At 38.3% G+C, this 13,809-nt stretch overlaps 1 long non-coding RNA gene across 1 annotated transcript in view; it reads left to right on the top strand.

Moving 5' to 3' along the window:
* LOC116737899 overlaps positions 1-13,028 on the top strand; it is a 105,405-nt gene extending 92,377 nt beyond the window's left edge. The window contains exon 3 of the long non-coding RNA XR_004343222.1: positions 12,493-13,028. This is a non-coding gene — a long non-coding RNA (uncharacterized LOC116737899). The remainder of the gene's footprint in view (positions 1-12,492) is intronic.
* Positions 13,029-13,809: the final 781 nt, after the last annotated feature.

The following is a 13,809-nucleotide window of genomic DNA, read 5'->3' as shown; positions in this document are numbered from 1 at the left end:
TTATATTTCTCTGGATGAATTGATATCTTTTGACAGGCTTTATTAAGAATACATAGTAAAGGTCAAGTATAAGCCATTTGCTGATGTTTCCTGGCAGCCTTTATGTCATGGTAAACAGAGATTGGAAGTGGTTTTATATTCAGCATAGCATAGGCTTGGATTGTGCTTTTTCTCATACTGAAGCCCACAAACCTTGCATGATTTTCAAGACTGTGACTTAAGAGCTTTAAAATGGAGTCATCTCAGACTCTTCTCATCCCCTCAACTCCCAGATCTAATTAGACACCAAATCCAGAGGATTCCACTTCATGAATATCTCTGAAATCCATTCATTTTTACCATGCATTGCCACTGTGTGAAGTAATAGTTACCATCATCTCTCCACCGTATCACCCTGGTGTTCTAACTGGTCTCTCTGTCTCTGGTGAGTTCTCACCAGTGCATCCTGAATTCTGCCATAACTGTAAGCTTAGGCACAGATCAGATGTTGACAGCCTTCCACCCAGAATACATACAACCCCACAAATATCCAGAATGAACCCCAAGGTCCTGCAATAAGTGCTCTGATAAAAAGGCTCTGTGTATTCCTGTGGAGCGAGCTTTTGGGGATTAAGAAACTTTTCACTAAAGATTTGATCAACGTTTTGAAGGATGAATAAGAGCTCTCCAGGTAGAGATAAAGGGAAAATTGTAATTTAAGCAGAGGGAATGGTATGTACAGAGCACCAAACAGGGAGCCCAGAAACAAATCCAGCATATACTATCAATCGATCATCAGCAAGGATGCAAAGAATGTGCAATGGGGAAAACATAGTCTCTTCAGTAAATGGTGTCAAGAAAACTGATATCCACATGCAAAAGAATGAATTTAGACCCATATTTTACACATACAAAAAAATCAACTCGAAATGGATTAAACATTTAAATATAAAATTTTAAACTAAAATTCGTAGAAGAGGGGTGCCTGAGTGGCTCAGTTGGTTAAGCGTCCAACCCTGGATATCAGTTCAGGTCATGATCTCACAGTTGTGAGATCAGTCTGTACACTGGGCATGGAGTGTACTTAAGATTCTTTCTCTCCCTCTCCCTGTGCCCCCCCCCAAATAAATAAAAAGAAAAAATAAAATTCCTAGAATAAAACATAGGGAAAAGCTTTATGATATTGGTCTTGGCTGTGATTTCATGAAATGACACCAAAATCACAGGCAATGAAAGCAAAAATAGACAGGTGGTACCACATCATACTAAAAAGAAAACACACAGCAAAGGAAACAATCAACAGAGTGAAAGGCAACCTACTGAACGAGAGAAAACATAAGGACTTAATTTCCAGAATACACGAAGAACTCCTACAACTCAATAGAAAAAAAAAAAAAAACCTTAATAACCCAATTAAAAAACAGGCTAAAGACTTGAATAGACATTTCTGCAGAGATGCACAAATGGCCAACATATGAAAAGATGCTTCGTGTCACTAATCATGAGAGAAATGCAAATCAAAACTACAATGGATATCACCTCACACCTGTGAAGATGGCTATTAATAAAAAATAATAAGTGTTGGTGAGGATGTGGACTAATTGAAACTCTTGTACATTGTTGCTACGAATGCAAAATGGTAGAGCTGCTATGGAAACATATGGATGTTCCTGAAAAAATTGGAACTAGAACTATATGATCCAGCAAGCTCACTTCTGGTTATTTATCCCAAGGAATTGAAATCAGAATGTTAAAAAAATATTAGCACCACTATTCATTGTAGCACTATCCACAATAGCAAAAGTGTGGAAATAACCTAAATGTCTGACAGATGAATGGATTAAAAAAAAAACAAGTAGTATGTATGTACAATGGGATATTATTCAGCCTTAAAAAAGGAAATCTTGTAGTATGTAAGAACATAGATGAACCTTAAAGACATTATGCTAAGTGAAATAAGCCAGTCACAGAAGGACAAATCTTGCATGATTCCACTTTATATGGGGTATCTAAAATAGTCAAACTCATAGAATCAGAGAGTAGAATGGTGGTGGTTACCAGTGGCTGAGGGGAGGAGAAATGGAAAATTGCTAGTCAATGGGCATAAAGTTTGAATTATGCAAGATTAATACACTCTAGAGATCTGCCATACAACATCATGCCTGTAGTGAACAATACAGTACTGTACACTTAAAAGTTTAACAATGTAGATTTTATGCTGTGTTATTACCACAATAAAATAATTCTTTTTTAAGAAAAAAGAAGCACAGACATGAAAAGGCCTAGCATATTTGAGGAATTTGAAAAGTTTGGTATGAATGAAGCAAAGGGTACTTGTGGGAAGTGAAATAGCAAGAAATGAAGTTGATGCAGTACTTTGGGCCAGATTTTCTGTGTACTTATCTGCCTTCCTTTCTAGTTGTGATCTTTTTGAGGAAAGAGACTGTCTTATCAAGTCCTGAAATGCTGGGGCCTAGCATATTGCCAGCCCCACAGAAATGTTTCAATGAATTAGATGAATAAGAAGAGAGACTATCTGTCAATATTATTTTATAGATTCAGCCATTCCAATACATACTGAACACCTCAGACTCCAGGCTGGAGCAAAATGAAGATCCTAGTTATTATTTTTTTTAATGTTTATTTATATATGTTTGAGAGAGAGAGAGAGGGAGCGAGCGAGCAGAGGAGGGATAGAGAGAGAGAGAATCACAAGCAGGCTCCACACTGTAACCGACTGAGCCACCGAAGAGCCCCAAGATCCTACTTATTCTTTTATACAACAACAGTAAGACTTGTTTCAAACACAAATTAGTTCTTTTTTTTTTTGAAGGCTTTTTTCCTTTATAGTCATGCCATCTTCTCAAAGACTAGATTCTAGCTTTCTTCCAAGTAGTAGGTTTGACGTCAGCCCAGGGACATCTCTAAAGGAGTTTATCTCTTGGTGACACCCTGTATTGATACTCCTCAGGTGGAATTTTTATAGTGGAGGTATGGATCTACAAAGGATGTATTAATATATTACAGAAACCTGTTTTCTCCTGTGTGTTTAATTTCATAGCTAATGCAGGGTTGTTTATCATACATTCTTGAAAAACTAGTCCAAATGGGGATCAAATATTGGGAATGCAGAAAGCATAACTCCAAAACATTAGTGATACAGTATAGCAAAATTAATGGGGTGGAGGGAAGGAAAAAGGATAAATCTTTCAAACATGTAAATGAGGATTTACTGTATTTATGTAGTTCTATCTTTAGGGACTTCTAAATCACAAACTCATCATTGGTTAATTATAAGGCAATTAAAATTGTAGTGCAGCGATTGGGTAAATAGTTAATGAAGACTGAATGAAATGAAGAAAGGAAATCTAGTGAAATTAGTGTGTACGATTTGGGGAAAACAAAGATACAAATGTTATTCGTGCAGGGCATCAGTCTGAAAGGATACCAATATCCTTCTAGCACTAATTGATAAAATTAACTCTGCAAAGACCAAAGGAGTTCCAGCTCTCACTCTCTCCTTCAAAGCATCCTACACTGGCACGCAGATTTATCTGACTGCTACTTCAATTTTCACTCACTTACAGCATGTGAAATTATTTTGTTGAACCTTGTTTACAATGTATTTACTGACATCTTAAGAATCTATTAGAACAAACTGGCGTACTCTGTGTGCAGTAACTGTTACTACGCAAAGGGCTGGCTCAGCCAAGGCTCCTGACCAGATCCAGTTGACTAGCTAGTTTTCAAAACCAGCAGAGTGGTTTCTGCAGGGAGAACTGTGCTTGCTTTTGATAATTACCTCAGCTTTATGAAATCAATCTGCCTGAAGGGAAGACCTCATTACAGATCTGACAAGATAGACTCCAGTTTCAATACCAGAACAACTCTCTGTCCTCAGGCTCTGAAATCTGCAATTATTTATTTTATTTAGACAGAGACACCCATAATACAGTGCCTCTGGGCACATTCTCAGGCAAGTATTAAACAGATAACCTAATGGTCAGTGTGTTAGGAACCTACCCTTTTCCTGTCACTCAAGTGGAAAATTGGTCAACAGGAATCGCAGCATGGCCTAGAGCCAGCTCAAAGTAGGCACTGATCAATCACCATCTTTCTAATCCCCCGCCCTTAAAGATGTGGAGAGAAGGGTAGTTGCTGTAACTGTTCTCAGGGATAAACTGCAGGAAAATAAGACTTTTTCTTCTCCGTTCCTCTGAAGACTGCCAGACTTTATCCTAAGGAAAATGATAAATCACCTATCTACCATCTGTCACTTTGAACTGTTCTATCAAATCAACATTTTTTTTGAACTTTGTTTTCATTGAGGAATGTGATTTTGCTGTGTTTCCCAAGCCTTAAATTGTATGGGAGAAAAGAATCCTGAAGCATTCTTCTTCTTGAAGTTGGAAATATATATTTTGCCTTCCTGCTCACAGAACTCAAGCACCTTAACAGATTTAGTTCAGACTTTTCTGAAATAATTCACCTTTACTAGGCCTGGGAGATGTCAGCCCCACAGGAAAAACACAGGTAACATTCTGAGCATAGGAAAATACGGGTTTGGAGAGAAATAGTCCTTTTCCATTCCAGCTCTAGTGTCACTGTTAGTAGTTTTCTAACAATAAAGCAGCCAGCTGAAACTGAGCAGTGATTAAAGCTTTGAGAGGAAGCATTTCAGTTGTAAGGGTAAAGTGTGGTTCTTTCATGTTGGAAAGTTCAAGGTGACAAATATGGTCTCCTCTCCTAAAAATAGCACAAGCAAAGAGCCATCACTGACTATTCCCAGCATTATTTATTAATGTTTTACCCTGATGGTTGTGTATTATCTGAAAGAAAAAGAGGGTTATAACATGAATGCAAAGCTAACATCCTCTAAGCCGTAAATAGGATGTAGCCTCAGGGCCTAAAGAGCCACACCACTTGAATTTTCTTATTCTGCTTTTGAGGCAAATTCATAGGAACCCTCGATTAGACTAGAAAGGAACTATACACTTATTTAGTGTGTAATATGTGGTAGATCCTAAATATACATTCTCTCATCGAACTTTACTCACTTCCCTATAAGAAGGGACATTATCATTCCCACTTTACAGTGCAGAAACAATCCCAGAGAAATCAAGTGGCTTATTTATACCTCTTGTAAATGGTACACTTAGTAAGTAGCAGATGTGGGTTTGAATCCAGGTCTTATTGTAGAGCAGCACTGTCCAATAAAATTTGGGGGGTGATGGAAAGAGTCTGTACTGTGCTTACTGATACAGTAGCCACTAGGTGCATATGGCTGTTGAGCACCTGAAATGTGGCTTAGTGATGCTGAAGAACTGAGCTTTTCCTTTCATTTCATTTCATCTAGTTTATTTAAACTTAGATTTTTAAAATTTTTTTTTCAACGTTTATTTATTTTTGGGACAGAGAGAGACAGAGCATGAACGGGGGAGGGGCAGAGAGAGAGGGAGACACAGAATCGGAAACAGGCTCCAGGCTCCGAGCCATCAGCCCAGAGCCTGACGCGGGGCTCGAACTCACGGACCGCGAGATCGTGACCTGGCTGAAGTCGGACGCTTAACCGACTGCGCCACCCAGGCACCCCTTAAACTTAGATTTTTAACAGCTATACGGCTACTGTGGCTGATGGCTACTGTGTTGGATAGTACATCTCTAGGGATTGCCTCTTCTTGACTGCAGTTTGTAAAGCAGGGATCTATAACCCAGTATCCATAGAACTATTAAGAAAAGATCCATATATGGAGTTTCTTTTATAGTATTTTCTCATATAAGATCTTAGTCCGGGGAAGGACAGTGCTGCCTTTTTCATTGGAGAATGAAGTTATGCATAATCAAGGTTGGGGGTAGAGTGTATGACCATCTACCAGCACTCCCCAAAGAGTCTCCAGGGATCCTGGATTAGAGGGGATACCAAGAATGCTGAAGGAACCCAAATCATACTTGCCTTCATGACAGCCCCAGCAGCAGGTTGGTTAGCATCTGGGGTGGGAAACACAACTATTGTACCTAAGTTGTAGCAGAGTTCAGATCGATACACTTGTCTGGAGTGTTTGTAACATTGTACAAGGCATCATGCCAGGCATCTTGGAGGAAGAGATTTTTAAAATGACTGGGATGGGACACCTGGGTGGCTCAGTCAGTGGAACATCTGACTTCAGCTCAGGTCATGATCTCACAGTTTGTGAGTTCAAGCCCCGCATCGGGCTCTGTGCTGACAGCTCAGAGTCTGGAGCCTGCTTCGGATTCTGCATCTCCTTCTCTTTCTCTGCCCCTCCCCCGTTTGCAGTCTGTATCTCTGTCTCTCAAAAATAAATAAACATAAAAAAAATTAAATAAAGTTACTGGGAGGTAAAGTGTGTAGTAAAGGAGTTTACAACTTAGTGTCAGTGAGTAAGGCATGAGATAAGGGAGGATAAGAGAAATAGAGAACTATAGCACAAGGCATGCTCTAAAAGGCATATGAAAAATGCAGATGAGAATCTGAGGGGAACCAGAACAGTGTTTTAGAATTTTAAAAAAGCCCAAGTTCCTTGCTGTATTGTTTATTAGCTGCATGACTAATAAAATTGGGAAATTTACCTAAATTCTGTAAGATTCCCTTTCTTTGTTGTAAAATGGGAATAATTAGAAAAGAAAATGAAAAGATAATGTTTGTAAAAACAGAACACATTCTTAACAGCCAATGAATGGTTGATCCCCTGGTAGCCCTGTTCCATTGCTGTGTATGTCATCAGTTGGGTGGAAGTGGATAAGGAAAGGCATCATGAAGGAAATAACATCGGAGATAAACCCTAAGAGAAGGATAGTATAGTATTTTGAAAGTTGGAATTCAAGAAGTTGGTGATGGAGCAATGTGAGCTAAAGGTGTGGAGACAAGGAAATTACTGGAGTGATTCATTGAACACCATGTAGTCCCATTTTCCTAGAGTGTCAGTCTTTTCTACTCAAAGTGTGATTCCCCACACCAGCAGCGTCAGCATCATCTGGGACTTGTTAGCAAAGCAGATCACAACCCAGACTTATTAAATCAGAATCTGCATTTTAACAAGATCCCCTGGGAACATGTGTGCACATGAAAGTTCAAAAAGTGTTGGGGTAGAGTACAAGCTGAAGCATAGTGAAAGACAGTGCTCAGAATGGGTGGGGCCTTATTTTGAAGGCCTTGAATGCCTGACCAGTAGTTTAGGGAATCACTAAAAAGTTGCTGAAGGATCACTATCAATAAAAATCTGCCTGTCACCTGTATCACACCTTGAAAGAGTGACATGAATGTAAATTTTTCCCTGGAAGCTTTTATGTTCACCACCATTCAAGCAAGCTCCTTAGTAGAAAAGGCTTTTGGCCTTTTTCTTTGTCATCACTTTCCCTGTTACCTTCGCTCCCCTATTAATCGTTTACAATTACTGTTGTTTCAGCTAAACCAGTTATACAGAATATTGAACTCATGAAATTAACAAAGTAGGTTTCATTTGTTTGACATGAGCTAAGACCTGGCACTAAGAAATGTTCATTTGTTTTGGCTGGTAGCCACTGTGGCCACAAAGTGATACTGCAGGCCAGGTCTGTTAGACATTGCAAATATTCCCCCAGAAGTAGCAAGTGGAGCAACTCCGTAGTGACAGCTGAAAATATGGAGTCAGAGGTTTTCAGGCCTATGCTGAGGAAGGACGGGAAGCTTCCAGGGATAGATAAATCCTACAAAAGCACCTACCAGCACACTAAGGTCCTAACCATTATCCTAATAACCCCTCGTTTCTCCAAAAGTTTTGAAGTAAAAACTAATTTGGAGACCCTCTACTTCCCCTGATTTCAGACTGAAGTCAGCTGGAAAATAGGATTCAGGTTACAGAAATTTGTTTCATACACAAATTAGCTATAATGTTACTTTTGCCAAAAACGGATACTCTATTTTTTCAATCTAAATGTCTGTCTGGACATTGCTGCCTTGAATTGAATTTACCAGATTTCTCAGTAGCTAACCATTTTCTTTCAAAGGGAATTAATCCAGAGTATAATTGTGTTTCCTGTTTGCTAAGATTGTGCCACCTTAAGTCTATGGCCCGCAGCTGCAAATAAGAAGTGGCAGGGACCCACATGGTCATATTTCCGTACCATAACCTGGAGCAATCATTAAAAGTGTTAGATTGCATCATGAAGGTTAGTCCTAATTTGACCTGATGGTGGAAAGCTCTGTAAAGTGAATTGTGACAGTAACTCTAACAGCAGCTGGGCACAAAGAGATCATTGATCTTCTTTCACAAGAGTCAGGAAAATTCTTCAGTGCTCCCCTCAAAGCCCAGGAATCATTTGCATCTGTATGGCAGACATCATTGCCTGTGAACTCACTGAGAAACATACTTCATTCTGAGATGTTTAATTTGCTGGCTCCATTGGGTGAGAAATGTCATTCTCCAAGGACCCCACCCCCACCCTTCCCCCAATATGCATACTTTCGAAAGTGTGTGTTATGAAGTCAGATAATCTGTATTTTGACGTGACATGAAGTAACAGCTGGTCAGCTCTCTAAACCAGTCAACCTGGTTTTAGATGAGGTTACGTTACCACATGGACTTAATTGTGATCATAAACTACAGCAATAGCAAAAATCTGTAACACTCATGTTTATTATGTTTTCCTTTATTTTTTATCAATTTTTGCTTCCCTTTAGACAAACTGTATATTTTGTGGGGTTAGGCAGTGAGGGGACAAGATGGGAGGAGACATGAATGAGCAAAGTTTAAAGTTTCATTACGTTTATCCTCAGGAATAAAAGGGCAAGGACAATGAGAACTATCTAAGACTTTAGAAAATGTCTAACATTGCTCTGTTAAACTGTTCATGGCTCGCTCGTCTATTTTTCTTGCAGTGACTATCAATAGGACGCTTACAAAGTTAGACGTGCCATGAACTCATTTTAGGGACAATAAGCAAGTTAATAGTTGAATAAAATGCATCCTACTTCGTAGGCAGATTGGGGGAGATGAAAAAGGAACCCTCAAAATAGAGGAGGCAGGAGTTTTTAAAAAGGCCAGCAAAGCAAGGTGAATCTCTGGGAGCACAGCAAGGAATGGTCCCCTGGCCAAGAAGTACCCCCTGGATTTAGGCTCTATAGATAAGATTCCTGTGTTGCATAAAAGAATGAACTAAATAACCGCAAAAGTTTCCCCCTAGTCTAACATTTTCCTAATATCTTTTTAATCTAATGATTTCATCATGTATAGTGGGAAATTAGTAGAACTAGCTTCCATAAGAGATTTAAAGATAAATTCTATAGTTTTGGTGAGAATTACAATATGGTAATTGCTTATATTTTACATTTAAGTCATAATTTCTGCAGGAAGAATCCTTGAAATTAAAGTGGTAGTGTTCTTTTTAGAATTTAAATAATTGTAATGGGGCTATTTTACTTACAATAGCATTCAGCATGGATCACATATACATGACACAGAAAAGATCTTCTAAGTACCTATTGATTTACTGATTTATTGGCTTTATTTTGTGTTGTCTTAGGGGATGAATAAAAAAAATACAATAAAAGTGGCTAGAAAGCACTGGTGTCATAGGATTTTGCTATCTATATAGCCCTTGTTCTCAACACTACAAATCTTTGGAGACTGTATGGGGTCCCAGAGAATATAAAATGTGGATGCATATTCAATCAGTCAACTTACTGAGTGGCATGTCTTTCTCACCTTGATATGAGATCCTTTTCTATAAGAAACAGGCCTGTGATGTTGTGCTTAAATTATCAGGATTGCCACATAATCTGGATCATATATGAGGTGGACACAGAGAAAGTACTTGAAATCTCAGTTTTATTTAGTGCCAAACAAAAATCTGTATGCTAGGAAGAGTAACAAAATACCTAAATCCCTAAAATTATCATCTGGGACTAAATAAACAGTAAAACAATTATAGTCAAATATCTATGACTGAATACTTTTAATTTAGCAGATTCTTTTCCTGGACTCCAACTTCTAGAAAAAGGAAAAGCCAATAATGAAAAGATTCAATGAGGAAAAAAGGTCTATCCTTGAATCAGAGCAAATTCAGACCAGTCTCTGCACATTGCACATCAACAACCTAGGAATTGAAATGGAATAGAAATAGAAATTCAAAATTATGGTAGTGGCAGTTAATATTTATTGAGTATCTGCTATATGCCAGATGTAATGCAGAATCTTCTACATACATAATTTCATTTTAATCCTTTTAACAATCCTATGAGTTAGGCACTGTTATTAGCTTCCTTTTATAGATTATGGCTCTGAAGTTCTGTAAGATCTTCAGTCATCTACTTAATAAGGCAGGGAAATGGACTAATATATTATTCTGTGAAATTATCAAATGCAAAACAAAATAAGGAAAAAAATTTCTGATTAACCATCATTAATCAGAACCTCCTAATCCCTGAGCATTCCTTTTGATCAAGCTTTCACCTTCTTGCAGTATAGTTCTCCAATGATGGAGATGCATTTGAATTCTAATTATTTTAAGTAATGTTGATATAATCAGCATCATAACTTCTAAGTTGTGGCATTAATTCTTGATTATCAGCTATCACGTCTTTACATAGGTTAATGGAATGAGTCACCTACCCCGCCCTGTGGAGTATTAATTCATTAATACTATATGCCATTCACTATATGCCAGGCATGGTGATAGGCACCAGGGATACAGTTGTGGGTTGGGAAGAATTTGGGGGGGAAGATCCTCGTTAGAAGAGTTTACAAGCTGAAAAATTTTGTTTTTTTTAATTGATTTAGAATAAGATAATCATAACTTTAAATATATATTTTTTGTCTTGTTAATCTTTGCAACAACCCTGTACAAATGTTATCACTCCATTTTTACACATTATGAAACTAAGAGTAAGGGAGATTACATGAATTGCCAGCTAGTAAAAGACACAGCTTTGGGTTTTAGCCCTGATCGAAACACATGCTGTATCCACTATGCCATTCCATCCCCCATAGAGCTTGTTTTGGTCAGTATAATATTGCAGAAGGAAATACCAAGAAAAGTTTTTCTAACAGTACACTACTCACATTTGACCCTGGGACCACTCAGGTGCAAGAAACCTCTTCATTTGTAAATTGTATAAAAATCTACTCTTCTTTGAAAATAGTCTTGGCCTTATCTGAATGTTTTTTAATACATTGTTATGTATTTAATACATTGCTATGTATTGATGTTTGTTTCCTTAGTTCTTTCTAATCATGATAGGGATTTAGTAGAACATGGATATGATGCAGTGAACAGTTGACTTAAGATACAGAAGTGAGTTTTCATTCCTTCACTTAGTTACTCAGGTGATGTAAAGGAAAAATGTTTGACAAATCCCAGAAGACCTTTAATGGAGGTGTGCCAAGTGGAGTCTGATTGCTGAAGAAATGGTATTTGTTATGTGGGCTGAAAACATTAGCCTAGGGATACTTTAACTAAAACCAATAATGTACAGACATTTTGTTAGGATCTTAGCAGTCATTTTACTGAAACTTGATTGACTTTTAGCTGACTGGACTCCAAGCTTTTATTGACCGTTTACAACATCGCCTCAAGAATTGTATAGCTGCTGCCCATTGAAACATTGAGGGTTAAAGAATGATCCTGGCAGGCCAACCTGATTCCTCTTTTGATAGGATTAGGGAACCAGTGGCTAAAAGGCTTAAGAGAGATCACCTAACTTTGGTCTTTAACAAAGCTTTTGATTCCACATTTCATGAAGTTTTAATTGAAACACTTGAAATTCCAGGTGCTGCTGCCAGATGAGTAAGAAACCCTCTGCTCCTCCCTGGCTGAAGCATGTAAGACCTAGAGAGTAGACAGTGCCTTCTGCTGTTTTAGATGATGCAGCAGCAACTAGTAAAGTAACCATGCTCTGGCATCATTTGCAATGGATAGAAGTAGCACTAGCCAAACCCGGGTCATTACTCCCCAGCACTCCAACTACTAACTAATCTCATTGCAAGTTCTGTATCTTTGTTTCCTTCTCTCATTTGCCATAGAATTGTGGTTTTCTTTTGTAGAAACCTCTGTTATTGTTGGCAGTGACTTTGATGCCAGAATGCTCTAATGATATCTGCATCACCTTGCAGTGAAAGAATGGAAAAATGTCAAGGGACAGTCTGAGGAATACATAACCAAGCTTTTTCAAAGGAACCGTGGGTTTAACCATAGCCACATTTAAAGAAGACCTTATCTCTTTTAAGGAAGGAGGTAGAAGATAATTTGATAGCTTGTGGCCAAAAATGCTAATTTCCCAGAAACGTCAGGGATCTTCTTATAAGACTGAGTGACAGTCTTACAAGACCCTATGTTTTAAATCTGTACTTGTCAACAAAATCTGGAAAAATTACAGAAGGCAACTGGTTTTAAGGAATTCACCTATTATTCCTAGTTTCTTAAGATTTAGAGTTTTCCTCTAGTGGCTCATATAATACAATCTAGAGACATCCCAGTCCTTAATGGAGTCTGGATTTTGGCTTTCTTTTTCTTCTTTAGGATTGAACCAGCTGCCCTTTGACCCTGCCAACAACAACGAACCCCTGCAGTTTGGTAGTGCCAGTGGCCCTCTGGTCACAGAAGGCCTCATTGAGAATGGAGGGGAGTCAAGCAAGAAAAGAAAGAGAACAAATGCTCCTTCAGGTAAGCTAGGCAATAATGCACTGTCTTAAGCCAGTGCTATTGAGTCAGCATTTTCCCAGAGCCTAGTATGTGATTGACACTTCGCTGGGATTTGTAGAACCACAGAAATGAGAAAGAGTCCCCTGCCCTCAGTGAACTCACAGTGGGGTAGAGTGGGGGGAAAACACATACAAGAATAACTAATAATGAGATAGAGTATCATTGGTGATGTGGCTAACTGTGGAAAACAGGAGGAAAAACCCTATGGGAGCACAAATGGGGAAGAGTATAATTCAGCCTTGGGCATTGTGGAACACTTCACAGCAGAAGTGACCTTTGTAGCTGACCCTTGAATGGGTAGGCTTGACACACACACACACAAAAAAAAGATGAGTAAAAAACATTGATTTAAGTAGAAGGATTTCATGAGTGAATGCTTTCACTGTATGTTTTTCTTTGTGTGTCCATGTGGTGGGCTACCCTCACTTTTACCCGTAATGCAGATAACTGCATATATTTGCATCTCCCCACCCCAGCCTTCTTTCCCCCAGTGCACAATATGTCCACATGTGTTTTATGCCCTCATAGTTCTCTTAGAACAGGTGACGAGCTGATTGCCCTAAACCGTTTATAATAGTCAACTGAGTTTTTATCCTCCCCTACAATCCTCCTTTACCTTCATGTTCCATTAGCCTATTCTCAGGTTAAATTTCTCCAAAACGAGTGGGGAAGCAACAGGAGAACCAATTCTTAACTGATCATTTGATACTTTAAAATTGTATCTCTTTGTTGCTTGGCTATTCATTTGAAAACAGTATCCACAGTATGTAGAAACTGATCTGAGATTGGGGATTAGCCTAATAGACACGTCACGGTGTTTTGTTTTGTTCTGTTTTTGTTTTTTGTTGTTTGTTTTTTTTTTTTTACTATTTTATATTCACCTTGTAACATGGAGCATGTTTACAAACATATAAGATCATATCTGATTCTAAGATTATAAGTCTTTTCGCTTATAAATCAAGGTATTTGTCAAATACAAATTTGGAAAACAAAAACAGTAAAACACAGGTCTCTGGAGCTCTCAAGAAGACTGATTTTTAGACAGCTGTATTTTCTGGAACATTGGAAAAGCATAGTTTATAGCTAAAGAACTGGTGTGAGTTCTAATCCCAGCTCTATTTCTGTTTGTGGCCT

Source organism: Lynx canadensis, chromosome X (genome assembly GCF_007474595.2).
Source record: "Lynx canadensis isolate LIC74 chromosome X, mLynCan4.pri.v2, whole genome shotgun sequence".
In the NCBI taxonomy this organism is placed as follows: Eukaryota; Metazoa; Chordata; class Mammalia; order Carnivora; family Felidae; genus Lynx; species Lynx canadensis.
The sequence above is the reverse complement of the archived record's forward strand: the minus strand, read 5'-3'. Positions and strand labels throughout refer to the sequence as shown.